The following is a 16,449-nucleotide window of genomic DNA, read 5'->3' on the forward strand; positions in this document are numbered from 1 at the left end:
CCTTGCACTTTTCTTAAATAATTCCATATTTCTTCATAGGATTTTCAACATTGCAGAAACAATTTTATTTGGTTTATGATTTTAATTTCGAAAGACAAACGGCATGGACAACATTATTGGCACCACGGAGCTAGTAGTTGGATGCACAGCCTTTGTGTTCTGACGACCAAATGAACCATTCAAAGAAACAAATGAAGCATTTAAAGAAATGGGAGGGGAGGGGAGGGAATGGGAGGGGAGGGGAGGGAATGGGAGGGGAGGGGAGGGAATGGGAGGGGAGGGGAGGGAATGGCCGGCAGGGATGTAGCTCAGTTGGTAGAGCATGGTGTTTGCAACGCCAGAGTTGTGGGTTCGATTCCCATTGGGGGGCCAGTATGAAAAAATAAAAAAATAATGTATGCACTCAGTAACTGTAAGTCGCTCTGGATAAGAGCGTCTGGTAAATGACTACAATGTAGACAGTAGCTCACTGAAAAAAAACAGAAACTGCTACAAGAAGCGTTTGTCTGCAGTTTTCCTGGACAACAAATGTGCAACCAAGTACTATTGCGATTTGTCTTTATTTTCTGAATAAAACAACAATTGGTTCTGAAAATCCCTCACACATAATGAGCACATTACGTTTATATTGACTCTACAAACCCACACACCCACTCACATACAAGCTGCTGCTACTCTGTTTTATCTTATGTCCTATTGCCTAGTCACCTTAATCCTATACACATCTACCTCCATCACTCCAGTATCCTTGCACATTGTTAATATGGTACTGGAACTGACCCTGTATATAGTCACCTTAATCCTATACACATCTACCTCCATCACTCCAGTATCCCTGCACATTGTTAATATGGTACTGGAACTGACCCTGTATATAGTCACCTTAATCCTACACATATCTACCTCCATCACTCCAGTATCCCTGCACATTGTTAATATGGTACTGGAACTGACCCTGTATATAGTCACCTGACCCCTATACATATCTACCTCCATCACTCCAGTATCCCTGCACATTGTTAATATGGTACTGGAACTGACCCTGTATATAGTCACCTTAATCCTACACATATCTACCTCCATCACTCCAGTATCCCTGCACATTGTTAATATGGTACTGGAACTGACCCTGTATATAGTCACCTGACCCCTATACATATCTACCTCCTTCACTCCAGTATCCCTGCACATTGTTAATATGGTACTGGAACTGACCCTGTATATAGTCACCTTAATCCTACACATATCTACCTCCATCACTCCAGTATCCCTGCACATTGTTAATATGGTACTGGAACTGACCCTGTATATAGTCACCTGACCCCTATACATATCTACCTCCATCACTCCAGTATCCCTGCACATTGTTAATATGGTACTGGAACTGACCCTGTATATAGTCACATTAATCCTACACATATCTACCTCCATCACTCCAGTATCCCTGCACATTGTTAATATGGTACTGGAACTGACCCTGTATATAGTCACCTGACCCCTATACATATCTACCTCCATCACTCCAGTATCCCTGCACATTGTTAATATGGTACTGGAACTGACCCTGTATATAGTCACCTTAATCCTACACATATCTACCTCCATCACTCCAGTATCCCTGCACATTGTTAATATGGTACTGGAACTGACCCTGTATATAGTCACCTGACCCCTATACATATCTACCTCCATCACTCCAGTATCCCTGCACATTGTTAATATGGTACTGGAACTGACCCTGTATATAGTCACCTTAATCCTACACATATCTACCTCCATCACTCCAGTATCCCTGCACATTGTTAATATGGTACTGGAACTGACCCTGTATATAGTCACCTGACCCCTATACATATCTACCTCCATCACTCCAGTATCCCTGCACATTGTTAATATGGTACTGGAACTGACCCTGTATATAGTATGCTTACTTACTTATTGTGTTGTTCATATTTCTTCATATTTCTCCGGTGTTATTTTTAGTATTACATTGTTATTGATTACTGCATTGGTGGGTTTTGAGTTTGCAAGAAGGGCATTTCACTGTACTTGTGCATGTGACATTAAAACGTTAAACTGAAACTGGAGACCAACTGTATGCAATCAAATTAATTTAGCATTATCCAAATCATATATCAAATCAAACTCAAGCGGTTTCAAGGCTGGAATCAAGAACTCCAAAATTCCATTAATCTATATAATAAACGAATAGATTAGAGTCCTGTCCAGGGGAAGTATTTGTACATCAAGCTGCCTCACACTACAGAAACAGGAGATGGGCTCCTGTTACTATGAGCTGTTCTGGATCAGTCAAGCCAAGGCTCCTGTTACTATGAGCTGTTCTGGATCAGTCAAGCCAAGGCTCCTGTTACTATGAGCTGTTCTGGATCAGACAAGCCAAGGCTCCTGTTACTATGAGCTGTTCTGGATCAGACAAGCCAAGGCTCATGTTACTATGAGCTGTTCTGGATCAGACAAGCCAAGGCTCCTGTTACTATGAGCTGTTCTGGATCAGACAAGCCAAGGCTCCTGTTACTTACTTATATAATAATGTACATTTTGTGATATCCAAATCATATAGTGAACAACATCAGGGAGTTTATCCTTGTATCAAATCAATCAATCAAAGCTCAAAGAAAACGAAATACATATTTTAAAATATTTAATCTGATTTTAGACATGATCATGTCTCGAGATGAAAAACAGGCCTATTCTTTTATTTTTTTCATAAATACAATATGATTTAATGTGGCATAAACAAAAACACTAATTCTCAGTCAAAAACATAAGTCAGAACACAGCCTCTCTATTCTCTCATGTGATTTCAGGTCCTCTGACCGGGAAAATGTCTTTCCACAATTAGAGCAGTGGAATGTCTTCTCCTGTGTATGTATCCTCTGATGTGATTTCAGGCTCCCTAACTGAGTAAAACTCTTTCCACAGTGGGAGCAGTGGTAGGGATTTTCTCCTGTGTGCATTCTCTCATGTGTTTTCAGGCCTTGTAACCACCTAAAACTCTTTTCACAGTGGGAACAGTGGTAGGGCTTTTCTCCTGTGTGTATTCTCTCATGCCTTTTCAGGCCTTGTAACCACCTAAAAGTCATTCCACATTGGGAGCAGTGGTAATGCTTCTCTTCAGAGTGTGTTATTTTGTGTATTTTCAGGTTCACTAACTCTGTAAAACGCTTTCCGCACTGGGAGCATTGAAAAGGCTTTTCTCCTGTGTGTGTCCTCTCATGCTGTTTTAGGTTTCGTAACTTAGTAAAACTCTTTCCACAGTGGGAGCAGTGGTGTGGTCTCGCTGGTTTGGACATCTCTGGGTCTGGTTCCCCTGAAGGACTCTTCCCACTGTCAGAGTTATAGTCTGGTCCCTCTCCTGCCAAAGACAGACAGAGTATTTAGTTAAATACTAAACAGAGACATAAATGAAATCTCCACATGATAAAACGTTCTTCCTATGACGTTTAATTTAGACTAGATCCATATATAACCTGAGGCCAGTTTTCACAACATTTCATCTTTAAAAATAAACTTGATGAGATTTTAAAAACAAAATTATGTAGCGCTCCAAATCTAATCTTTCTCTCATAGAATGTCATGTTTTAGGCTGATCAGAGCTCTATAATAATAGATAATGTCATGTTTATAGGCTGAGCAGTGCTCTATAATAATAGATAATGTCATGTTTATAGGCTGATCAGAGCTCTATAATAATAGATCATGTCATGTTTATAGGCTGATCAGAGCTCTATAATAATAGATAATATCATGTTTTTAGGCTGAGCAAAGCTCTATAATAATAGATCATGTCATGTTTATAGGCTGATCAGAGCTCTATAATAATAGATAATGTCATGTTTATAGGCTGAGCAGAGCTCTATAATAATAGATAATGCCATGTTTTAGGCTGATCAGAGCTCTATAATAATAAATAATGTCATGTTTATAGGCTGATCAGAGCTCTATAATAATAGATCATGTCATGTTTATAGGCTGATCAGAGCTCTATAATAATAGATAATGTCATGTTTACAGGCTGATCAGAGCTCTATAATAATAGATAATGTCATGTTTTAGGCTCAGCAGAGTAATATATTAATAATAAATGATACACTGAGTATTACAAAACATTAGGAACACGTTCTCCTTTCATGACAGACTGACCAGGTGAAAGCTATGATCCCTTATTGATGTCACTTTGTTAAATCCACTTCAAATCAGTGTAGATGAACGGGAGGAGACGGGTTAAAGAATGATTTTTTTAAGCCTTGAGACATTCATTGTGTATTTGTGCCATTCAGAGGGTGAATGAGACAAGACAAAATATTTAAGTGCCTTAGAGCGGGGTACGGTAGTAGGTGCCAGGCGCACCGGGGTTGGTGTCAAGAACTGCAAACGGTGCTGGGGTCATGCTCAACAGTGTTCCCGTGTGAATCAAGAACGGTCCAAAGGACCCAAAGGACATCCAGCCAACTTAACATTTACATTTTAGTCATTTAGCAGACGCTCTTATCCAGAGCCACTTACAGTTAGTGAGTCATTTAGCAGACGCTCTTATCCAGAGCCACTTACAGTTAGTGAGTCATTTAGCAGACACTCTTATCCAGAGCCACTTACAGTTAGTGGGTCATTTAGCAGAACGCTCTTATCCAGAGCCACTTACAGTTAGTGAGTCATTTAGCAGAACGCTCTTATCCAGAGCCACTTACAGTTAGTGAGTCATTTAGCAGAACTTATCCAGAGCCACTTACAGTTAGTGGGTCATTTAGCAGAACGCTCTTATCCAGAGCCACTTACAGTTAGTGAGTCATTTAGCAGAACTTATCCAGAGCCACTTACAGTTAGTGAGTCATTTAGCAGAACGCTCTTATCCAGAGCCACTTACAGTTAGTGGGTCATTTAGCAGAACGCTCTTATCCAGAGCCACTTACAGTTAGTGAGTCATTTAGCAGAACGCTCTTATCCAGAGCCACTTACAGTTAGTGAGTCATTTAGCAGAACTTATCCAGAGCCACTTACAGTTAGTGAGTCATTTAGCAGAACGCTCTTATCCAGAGCCACTTACAGTTAGTGGGTCATTTAGCAGAACGCTCTTATCCAGAGCCACTTACAGTTAGTGAGTCATTTAGCAGAACGCTCTTATCCAGAGCCACTTACAGTTAGTGGGTCATTTAGCAGACGCTCTTATCCAGAGCCACTTACAGTTAGTGGGTCATTTAGCAGAACGCTCTTATCCAGAGCCATTACAGTTAGTGAGTCATTTAGCAGAACGCTCTTATCCAGAGCCACTTACAGTTAGTGAGTCATTTAGCAGAACGCTCTTATCCAGAGCCACTTACAGTTAGTGAGTCATTTAGCAGAACGCTCTTATCCAGAGCCACTTACAGTTAGTGAGTCATTTAGCAGAACGCTCTTATCCAGAGCCACTTACAGTTAGTGAGTCATTTAGCAGACGCTCTTTTCCAGAGCCACTTACAGTTAGTGAGTCATTTAGCAGAACGCTCTTATCCAGAGCCGCTTACAGTTAGTGGGTCATTTAGCAGAACGCTCTTATCCAGAGCCGCTTACAGTTACAGAGTCATTTAGCAGATGCTCTTATCCAGAGCCACTTACAGTTAGTGAGTCATTTAGCAGACGCTCTTATCCAGAGCCACTTACAGTTAGTGAGTCATTTAGCAGAACGCTCTTATCCAGAGCCACTTACAGTTAGTGAGTCATTTAGCAGACGCTCTTATCCAGAGCCACTTACAGTTAGTGAGTCATTTAGCAGAACGCTCTTATCCAGAGCCACTTACAGTTAGTGAGTCATTTAGCAGACGCTCTTATCCAGAGCCACTTACAGTTAGTGAGTCATTTAGCAGACGCTCTTATCCAGAGCCACTTACAGTTAGTGAGTCATTTAGCAGAACGCTCTTATCCAGAGCCACTTACAGTTAGTGAGTCATTTAGCAGAACACTCTTATCCAGAGCCACTTACAGTTAGTGAGTCATTTAGCAGAACGCTCTTATCCAGAGCCACTTACAGTTAGAGTCATTTAGCAGACGCTCTTATCCAGAGCCACTTACAGTTAGTGAGTCATTTAGCAGACGCTCTTATCCAGAGCCACTTACAGTTAGTGAGTCATTTAGCAGAACGCTCTTATCCAGAGCCACTTACAGTTAGTGAGTCATTTAGCAGACGCTCTTATCCAGAGCCACTTACAGTTAGTGAGTCATTTAGCAGACGCTCTTATCCAGAGCCACTTACAGTTAGTGAGTCATTTAGCAGAACGCTCTTATCCAGAGCCACTTACAGTTAGTGAGTCATTTAGCAGAACGCTCTTATCCAGAGCCACTTACAGTTAGTGAGTCATTTAGCAGACGCTCTTATCCAGAGCCACTTACAGTTAGTGAGTCATTTAGCAGACGCTCTTATCCAGAGCCACTTACAGTTAGTGAGTCATTTAGCAGAACGCTCTTATCCAGAGCCACTTACAGTTAGTGAGTCATTTAGCAGATGCTCTTATCCAGAGCCACTTACAGTTAGTGAGTCATTTAGCAGACACTCTTATCCAGAGCCACTTACAGTTAGTGAGTCATTTAGCAGACGCTCTTATCCAGAGCCACTTACAGTTAGTGAGTCATTTAGCAGACGCTCTTATCCAGAGCCACTTACAGTTAGAGAGTCATTTAGCAGAACGCTCTTATCCAGAGCCACTTACAGTTAGTGAGTCATTTAGCAGAACGCTCTTATCCAGAGCCACTTACAGTTAGTGAGTCATTTAGCAGAACGCTCTTATCCAGAGCCACTTACAGTTAGTGAGTAATTTAGCAGACACTCTTATCCAGAGCCACTTACAGTTAGTGAGTCATTTAGCAGACGCTCTTATCCAGAGCCACTAACAGTTAGTGGGTCATTTAGCAGACGCTCTTATCCAGAGCCACTTACAGTTAGTGAGTCATTTAGCAGACGCTCTTATCCAGAGCCACTTACAGTTAGTGAGTCATTTAGCAGAACGTTCTTATCCAGAGCCACTTACAGTTAGTGAGTCATTTAGCAGACGCTCTTATCCAGAGCCACTTACAGTTAGTGAGTCATTTAGCAGAACGCTCTTATCCAGAGCCACTTACAGTTAGTGAGTCATTTAGCAGAACGCTCTTATCCAGAGCCACTTACAGTTAGTGAGTCATTTAGCAGACGCTCTTATCCAGAGCCACTTACAGTTAGTGAGTTATTTAGCAGACGCTCTTATCCAGAGCCACTTACAGTTAGTGAGTCATTTAGCAAAACGCTCTTATCCAGAGCCACTAACAGTTAGTGAGTCATTTAGCAGAACTCTCTTATCCAGAGCCACTTACAGTTAGTGGGTCATTTAGCAGACGCTCTTATCCAGAGCCACTTACAGTTAGTGAGTCATTTAGCAGACGCTCTTATCCAGAGCCACTTACAGTTAGTGAGTCATTTAGCAGAACGCTCTTATCCAGAGCCACTTACAGTTAGTGAGTCATTTAGCAGATGCTCTTATCCAGAGCCACTTACAGTTAGTGAGTCATTTAGCAGAACGCTCTTATCCAGAGCCACTTACAGTTAGTGAGTCATTTAGCAGAACGGTCTTATCCAGAGCCACTAACAGTTAGTGAGTCATTTAGCAGACGCTCTTATCCAGAGCCACTTACAGTTAGTGAGTCATTTAGCAGAACGCTCTTATCCAGAGCCACTTACAGTTAGTGCATTCATAGCTAGGTGGGACTACCACATATCACAAGCATTGTCAATAAAGCATTGTCATATCACACTTTTCCTCAATAAAAAAAGGGGGGGGGGGGCGGTCATTAGCCTTAGCCCGCTGTACCACTTGGGAGGCCTGATAGGGGTCTATGCTAAATGCTACATCATTTACAACAGTTGTCTGCCCAGTTGATAATGGCCCACTGAAACTACATAGGGGTCTATGCTACATCATTTACAACAGTTGTCTGCCCAGTTGATAATGGCCCACTGAAACTACATAGGGGCCTATGCTACATCATTTACAACAGTTGTCTGCCCAGTTGATAATGGCCCACTGAAACTACATAGGGGCCTATGCTACATCATTTACAACAGTTGTCTGCCCAGTTGATGATGGCCCACTGAAACTACATAGGGGCCTATGCTACATCATTTACAACAGTTGTCTGCCCAGTTGATAATGGCCCACTGAAACTACAAATTACATACAGTGCCTTCAGTAAGTATTCACACCCCTTGATGATTTTTTCCCTAACTTTGTTGTGTTACAGCCCAAATAAAACATTTATTAAATAGAGATTTGGTGTCACTGGCCTATACACAATACCCCATAATGTCAAAGTGGAATTGTTTTGACATTTGGGCTGTCCCCGACTAAAGAAAATCTTGGTCGAATGAAAGTCGTCTGTTCTTTCTACCAATCGAATGCTAGAAATGTTTAAATGTGTATTTTTCCATTTATAGACACACACTGTGTTTTAATGAAATCAACTATATGCATTGAGCTTGTCTGATGCTTTAAGCTTACGGTTTGATGCCTCGAGGGCGCCAGAGATCTAGATCAACTGACAACCATTCTCCTCCCGCTCCTGCTGGCTTTCACAGATTCTGCCGTCTCCTGAAGTTGCCAGTGACCGGCTACATGAGGAGTCGGCAACCTTTCTCATGTGGAATGCCAATTGATTGTCAGGGTTGAGTGTAGAGGGAACGTGGAATCACACGCAGGACACAGAGATTCAAAAAACAGATGTCTTTAGTGAAGTCCGACAGTACAAGCCAACACGGCAACAGGCCACAGGCGAAACAAGCGTACACTGGACTGTCCAAAGTAAATGCGCACAACGTGCAGGACTCTCTCAAACAACACGAAAATACAGAGAGCACAGAACAGCGGACCAACATCTACACGTGACATCGAACAATTACACACAACACCTGACCAAACACAAGAGAACTAAATAGGGTGCCTAATGAACACTAAACAATGAACAGGTGTAACAAACAGACAAAACCAATCAAACATGAAACATCGAACGGTGGCAGCTAGTACTCCGGAGACGACGACCGCCGAAGCCTGCCCGAACAAGGAGAAGGAGCCGCCTCGGCCGAAACCGTGACATTGATCTTACCATTTCTACCGATTCGCGTGCCAGTTATGGTTTTCATATGCACATTTTTCGTGGAACAGTTTCATTTAATTTATAATAACGTCTTCGTATCTCAATATCGTTATCATGTGGTTAATCAAAAGTAAAATCTAAATGAAAATGATACAAACCTAAAAACGAACTTATTTTGCCAACTACAGTACCAGTCAAAAGTTTGGACACACTTACTCATTCCAGGGTTTCTTTATTTTTAGTATTTTCTACATTGTATAATAATAGTAACACATATGGAATCATGTAGTAACCAAAAAAAGTGTTAAACAAATTAAAATATATTTTATATTTGAGATTCTTTCAAAGTAGCCACCCTTTGCCTTGATGACAGCTTTGCACACTCTTGGCATTCTCTCAACCAGCTTCAAGAGGTAGTCACCTGGAATGCGTTTCAATTAACAGGTGTGCCTTGTTAAAAGTTAATCTGTGGAATTTATTTCCATCTTAATGCGTTTGAGCCAATCAGTTGTGTTGTGACAAGGTAGGGGTGGTATACAGAAAATAGCCCTATTTGGTAAAAGACCAAGTCCATATTATGGCAAGAACAGCTCAAATAAGCAAAGAGAAACAACAGTCCATCATTACTTTAAGACATGAAGGTCAGTCAGTACGGAACATTTCAAGAACATCGAAAGTTTCTTCAAGTGCAGTCGCAAAAACCATCAAGCACTATGATGAAACTGGCTCTCATGAGGACCGCCACAGTAAAGGAAGACCCAGAGTTAGCTCTGCTGCAGAGGATAAGTTCATTAGAGTTACCAGCCTCAGAAATTGCAGCCCAAATAACTGCTTCACAGAGTTCAAGTAACAGACACATCTCAACATCAACTGTTCAGAGGAGACTGCGTGAATCAGGCCTTCAGGGTCGAATTGCTGCAAAGAAACCACTACTAAAGGACACCAATAATAAGAAGAGACTTGCTTGGGCCAAGAAACACGAGCAATGGACATTAGACCGGTGGAAATGTGTCCTTTGGTCTGGAGTCCAAATTTGAGATTATTGGTTCCAACTGCTGTGAGACACAGAGTAGGTGAACGGATGATCTCCGCATGTGTGGTTCCCACCGTGAAGCATGGAGGAGGAGGTGTGATGGTGTGGGGGTGCTTTGCTAGTTACACTGTCAGTGATTTATTTAGAATTCAAAGCATGGCTACCAGCATGTCTACCACAGCATTCTGCAGCGATATGCCATCCCATCTGGTTTGGGCTTAGTGGGACTATCATTTGTTTTTCAACAGGACAATAACCCAACACACCTCCAGGCTGTGTAAGGGCTATTTGACCAAGAAGGAGAGTGATGGAGTGCTGCATCAGATGACCTGGCTTCCACAATCACCCAACCTCAACCCAAGTGAGATGGTTTGGGATGAGTTGGACCGCAGAGTGAAGGAAAAGCAGCCAACAAGTGCTCAGCATATGTGGGAACTCCTTCAAGACTGTTGGAAAAGCATTCCAGGTGAAGCTGGTTGAGAGAATGCCAAGAGTTTGCAAAGCTGTCATCAAGGCAAAGAGTGGCTACTTTGAAAAATCTAAAATCTAAAATATATTTTGATTAGTTTAACACTTTTTTGGTTACTACATGATTCCATATGTGTTATTTCATAGTTTCGATGTCTTCACTATTATTCTACAATGTAGAAAATAGTCAAAATAAAGAAAAACCCTTGAATGAATAGGTGTGTCCAAACTTGTGATTGGTACTGTATGTAAAAATAGCCTACATAAAGCCAACCAATAAAAACATGTAGGTAGAAAATATCCTGACAAAAATAAATATCCTTTAAATCACATTGGCTAAGCATGGCCGGTCTGCAACAAACTTGAAACATGGTATCAACTGGGTCCAGCCCAACAAACTTGAAACATGGTATCAACTGGGTCCAGCCCAACGAACTTGAAACATATCAACTGTCCATCCCAACGAACTTGAAACATGGTATCAACTGGGTCCAGCCCAACGAACTTGAAACATGGTATCAACTGTCCAGCCCAACGAACTTGAAATATGGTATCAACTGGGTCCAGCCCAATGAACTTGAAACATGGTATCAACTGGGTCCAGCCCAACAAACTTGAAACATGGTATCAACTGGGTCCAGCCCAACGAACTTGAAACATGGTATCAACTGTCCAGCCCAACGAACGTGAAACATGGTATCAACTGGGTCCAGCCCAATGAACTTGAAACATGGTATCAACTGGGTCCAGCCCAATGAACTTGAAACATGGTATCAACTGTCCAGCCCAACGAACTTGAAACATGGTATCAACTGGGTCCAGCCCAACGAACTTGAAACATGGTATCAGCTGTCCAGCCCAACGAACTTGAAACATGGTATCAACTGGGTCCAGCCCAATGAACTTGAAACATGGTATCAACTGGGTCCAGCCCAATGAACTTGAAACATGGTATCAACTGGGTCCAGCCCAACAAACTTGAAACATGGTCTCAACTGGGTCCAGCCCAACGAACTTGAAACATGGTATCAACTGTCCAGCCCAACGAACTTGAAACATGGTATCAACTGGGTCCAGCCCAACGAACTTGAAACATGGTATCAACTGTCCAGCCCAACGAACTTGAAACATGGTATCAACTGGGTCCAGCCCAACGAACTTGAAACATGGTATCAACTGGGTCCAGCCCAACGAACTTGAAACATGGTATCAACTGGGTCCAGCCCAACGAACTTGAAACATGGTATCAACTGGGTCCAGCCTAACGACCTTGAAACATGGTATCAACTGGGTCCAGCCTAACGACCTTGAAACATGGTATCAACTGGGTCCAGCCCAACGAACTTGAAACATGGTATCAACTGTCCAGCCCAACGAACTTGAAACATGGTATCAACTGGGTCCAGCCCAACAAACTTGAAACATGGTATCAACTGTCCAGCCCAACGAACTTGAAACATGGTATCAACTGGGTCCAGCCCAACGAACTTGAAACATGGTATCAACTGGGTCCAGCCCAATGAACTTGAAACATGGTATCAACTGAGTCCAGCCCAACAAACTTGAAACATGGTATCAACTGGGTCCAGCCCAACGAACTTGAAACATGGTATCAACTGTCCAGCCCAACGAACTTGAAACATGGTATCAACTGGGTCCAGCCCAATGAACTTGAAACATGGTATCAACTGGGTCCAGCCCAATGAACTTGAAACACGGTATCAACTGTCCAGCCCAACGAACTTGAAACATGGTATCAACTGGGTCCAGCCCAACGAACTTGAAACATGGTATCAGCTTTCCAGCCCAACGAACTTGAAACATGGTATCAACTGGGTCCAGCCCAATGAACTTGAAACATGGTATCAACTGGGTCCAGCCCAATGAACTTGAAACATGGTATCAACTGGGTCCAGCCCAATGAACTTGAAACATGGTATCAACTGGGTCCAGCCCAACAAACTTGAAACATGGTCTCAACTGGGTCCAGCCCAACGAACTTGAAACATGGTATCAACTGTCCAGCCCAACGAACTTGAAACATGGTATCAACTGGGTCCAGCCCAACGAACTTGAAACATGGTATCAACTGTCCAGCCCAACGAACTTGAAACATGGTATCAACTGTCCAGCCCAACGAACTTGAAACATGGTATCAACTGGGTCCAGCCCAATGAACTTGAAACATGGTATCAACTGGGTCCAGCCCAACGAACTTGAAACATGGTATCAACTGGGTCCAGCCCAACTAACTTGAAACATGGTATCAACTGGGTCCAGCCTAACGAACTTGAAACATGGTATCAACTGTCCAGCCCAACGAACTTGAAACATGGTATCAACTGTCCAGCCCAACGAACTTGAAACATGGTATCAACTGGGTCCAGCCCAACAAACTTGAAACATGGTATCAACTGTCCAGCCCAACGAACTTGAAACATGGTATCAACTGGGTCCAGCCCAACAAACTTGAAACATGGTATCAACTGTCCAGCCCAACGAACTTGAAACATGGTATCAACTGGGTCCAGCCCAACGAACTTGAAACATGGTATCAACTGTCCAGCCCAACGAACTTGAAACATGGTATCAACTGGGTCCAGCCCAACAAACTTGAAACATGGTATCAACTGTCCAGCCCAACGAACTTGAAACATGGTATCAACTGGGTCCAGCCCAACGAACTTGAAACATGGTATCAACTGTCCAGCCCAACGAACTTGAAACATGGTATCAACTGGGTCCAGCCCAATGAACTTGAAACATGGTATCAACTGGGTCCAGCCCAACAAACTTGAAACATGGTCTCAACTGGGTCCAGCCCAACGAACTTGAAACATGGTATCAACTGTCCAGCCCAACGAACTTGAAACATGGTATCAACTGGGTCCAGCCCAACGAACTTGAAACATGGTATCAACTGTCCAGCCCAACGAACTTGAAACATGGTATCAACTGTCCAGCCAAACAAACTTGAAACATGGTATCAACTTTCCAGCCCAACGAACTTGAAACATGGTATCAACTGTCCAGCCCAACGAACTTGAAACATGGTATCAACTGGGTCCAGCCCAACGAACTTGAAACATGGTATCAACTGTCCAGCCCAACGAACTTGAAACATGGTATCAACTGTCCAGCCCAACGAACTTGAAACATGGTATCAACTGTCCAGCCCAACGAACTTGAAACATGGTATCAACTGGGTCCAGCCCAATGAACTTGAAACATGGTATCAACTGGGTCCAGCCCAACGAACTTGAAACATGGTATCAACTGGGTCCAGCCCAACGAACTTGAAACATGGTATCAACTGTCCAGCCCAACGAACTTGAAACATGGTATCAACTGTCTAGCCCAACGAACTTGAAACATGGTATCAACTGGGTCCAGCCCAACGAACTTGAAACATGGTATCAACTGGGTCCAGCCCAACGAACTTGAAACATGGTATCAACTGGGTCCAGCCCAACGAACTTGAAACATGGTATCAACTGGGTCCAGCCTAACGAACTTGAAACATGGTATCAACTGGGTCCAGCCCAACGAACTTGAAACATGGTATCAACTGGGTCCAGCCCAATGAACTTGAAACATGGTATCAACTGGGTCCAGCCCAATGAACTTGAAACATGGTATCAACTGGGTCCAGCCCAATGAACTTGAAACATGGTATCAACTGGGTCCAGCCCAACAAACTTGAAACATGGTCTCAACTGGGTCCAGCCCAACGAACTTGAAACATGGTATCAACTGTCCAGCTCAACGAACTTGAAACATGGTATCAACTGTCCAGCCCAACGAACTTGAAACATGGTATCAACTGTCCAGCCCAACGAACTTGAAACATGGTATCAACTGTCCAGCCCAACGAACTTGAAACATGGTATCAACTGGGTCCAGCCCAATGAACTTGAAACATGGTATCAACTGGGTCCAGCCCAACGAACTTGAAACATGGTATCAACTGGGTCCAGCCCAACGAACTTGAAACATGGTATCAACTGGGTCCAGCCTAACGAACTTGAAACATGGTATCAACTGTCCAGCCCAACGAACTTGAAACATGGTATCAACTGTCCAGCCCAACGAACTTGAAACATGGTATCAACTGGGTCCAGCCCAACAAACTTGAAACATGGTATCAACTGTCCAGCCCAACGAACTTGAAACATGGTATCAACTGGGTCCAGCCCAACGAACTTGAAACATGGTATCAACTGGGTCCAGCCCAACGAACTTGAAACATGGTATCAACTGGGTCCAGCCTAACGACCTTGAAACATGGTATCAACTGGGTCCAGCCTAACGAACTTGAAACATGGTATCAACTGTCCAGCCCAACGAACTTGAAACATGGTATCAACTGGGTCCAGCCCAATGAACTTGAAACATGGTATCAACTGGGTCCAGCCCAACGAACTTGAAACATGGTATCAACTGGGTCCAGCCCAACGAACTTGAAACATGGTATCAACTGGGTCCAGTCTAACGAACTTGAAACATGGTATCAACTGTCCAGCCCAACGAACTTGAAACATGGTATCAACTGTCCAGCCCAACGAACTTGAAACATGGTATCAACTGGGTCCAGCCCAACAAACTTGAAACATGGTATCAACTGTCCAGCCCAACGAACTTGAAACATGGTATCAACTGGGTCCAGCCCAACGAACTTGAAACATGGTATCAACTGTCCAGCCCAACGAACTTGAAACATGGTATCAACTGGGTCCAGCCCAATGAACTTGAAACATGGTATCAACTGGGTCCAGCCCAACAAACTTGAAACATGGTCTCAACTGGGTCCAGCCCAACGAACTTGAAACATGGTATCAACTGGGTCCAGCCCAACGAACTTGAAACATGGTATCAACTGTCCAGCCCAACGAACTTGAAACATGGTATCAACTGTCCAGCCCAACGAACTTGAAACATGGTATCAACTTTCCAGCCCAACGAACTTGAAACATGGTATCAACTGTCCAGCCCAACGAACTTGAAACATGGTATCAACTGGGTCCAGCCCAACGAACTTGAAACATGGTATCAACTGGGTCCAGCCCAACGAACTTGAAACATGGTATCAACTGGGTCCAGCCCAACGAACTTGAAACATGGTATCAACTGGGTCCAGCACAACGAACTTGAAACATGGTATCAACTGGGTCCAGCCCAATGAACTTGAAACATGGTATCAACTGGGTCCAGCCCAACAAACTTGAAACATGGTATCAACTGGGTCCAGCCCAACGAACTTGAAACATGGTATCAACTGGGTCCAGCCCAACAAACTTGAAACATGGTATCAACTGGGTCCAGCCCAACGAACTTGAAACATGGTATCAACTGGGTCCAGCCCAACGAACTGGAAACATGGTATCAACTAGGTCCAGCCCAACGAACTTGAAACATGGTATCAACTGGGTCCAGCCTAACGAACTTGAAACATGGTATCAACTGGGTCCAGCCCAACGAACTTGAAACATGGTATCAACTGGGTCCAGCCCAATGAACTTGAAACATGGTATCAACTGTCCAGCCCAACGAACTTGAAACATGGTATCAACTGGGTCCAGCCCAACGAACTTCAAACATGGTATCAGCTGTCCAGCCCAACGAACTTGAAACATGGTATCAACTGGGTCCAGCCCAATGAACTTGAAACATGGTATCAACTGGGTCCAGCCCAATGAACTTGAAACATGGTATCAACTGGGTCCAGCCCAACAAACTTGAAACATGGTCTCAACTGGGTCCAGCCCAACGAACTTGAAACATGGTATCAACTGTCCAGCCCAACGAACTTGAAACATGGTATCAACTGGGTCCAGCCC

This window comes from Coregonus lavaretus (genome assembly GCF_964263955.1).
Source record: "Coregonus lavaretus genome assembly, contig: HAP1_SCAFFOLD_106, whole genome shotgun sequence".
NCBI classification, from domain to species: Eukaryota; Metazoa; Chordata; class Actinopteri; order Salmoniformes; family Salmonidae; genus Coregonus; species Coregonus lavaretus.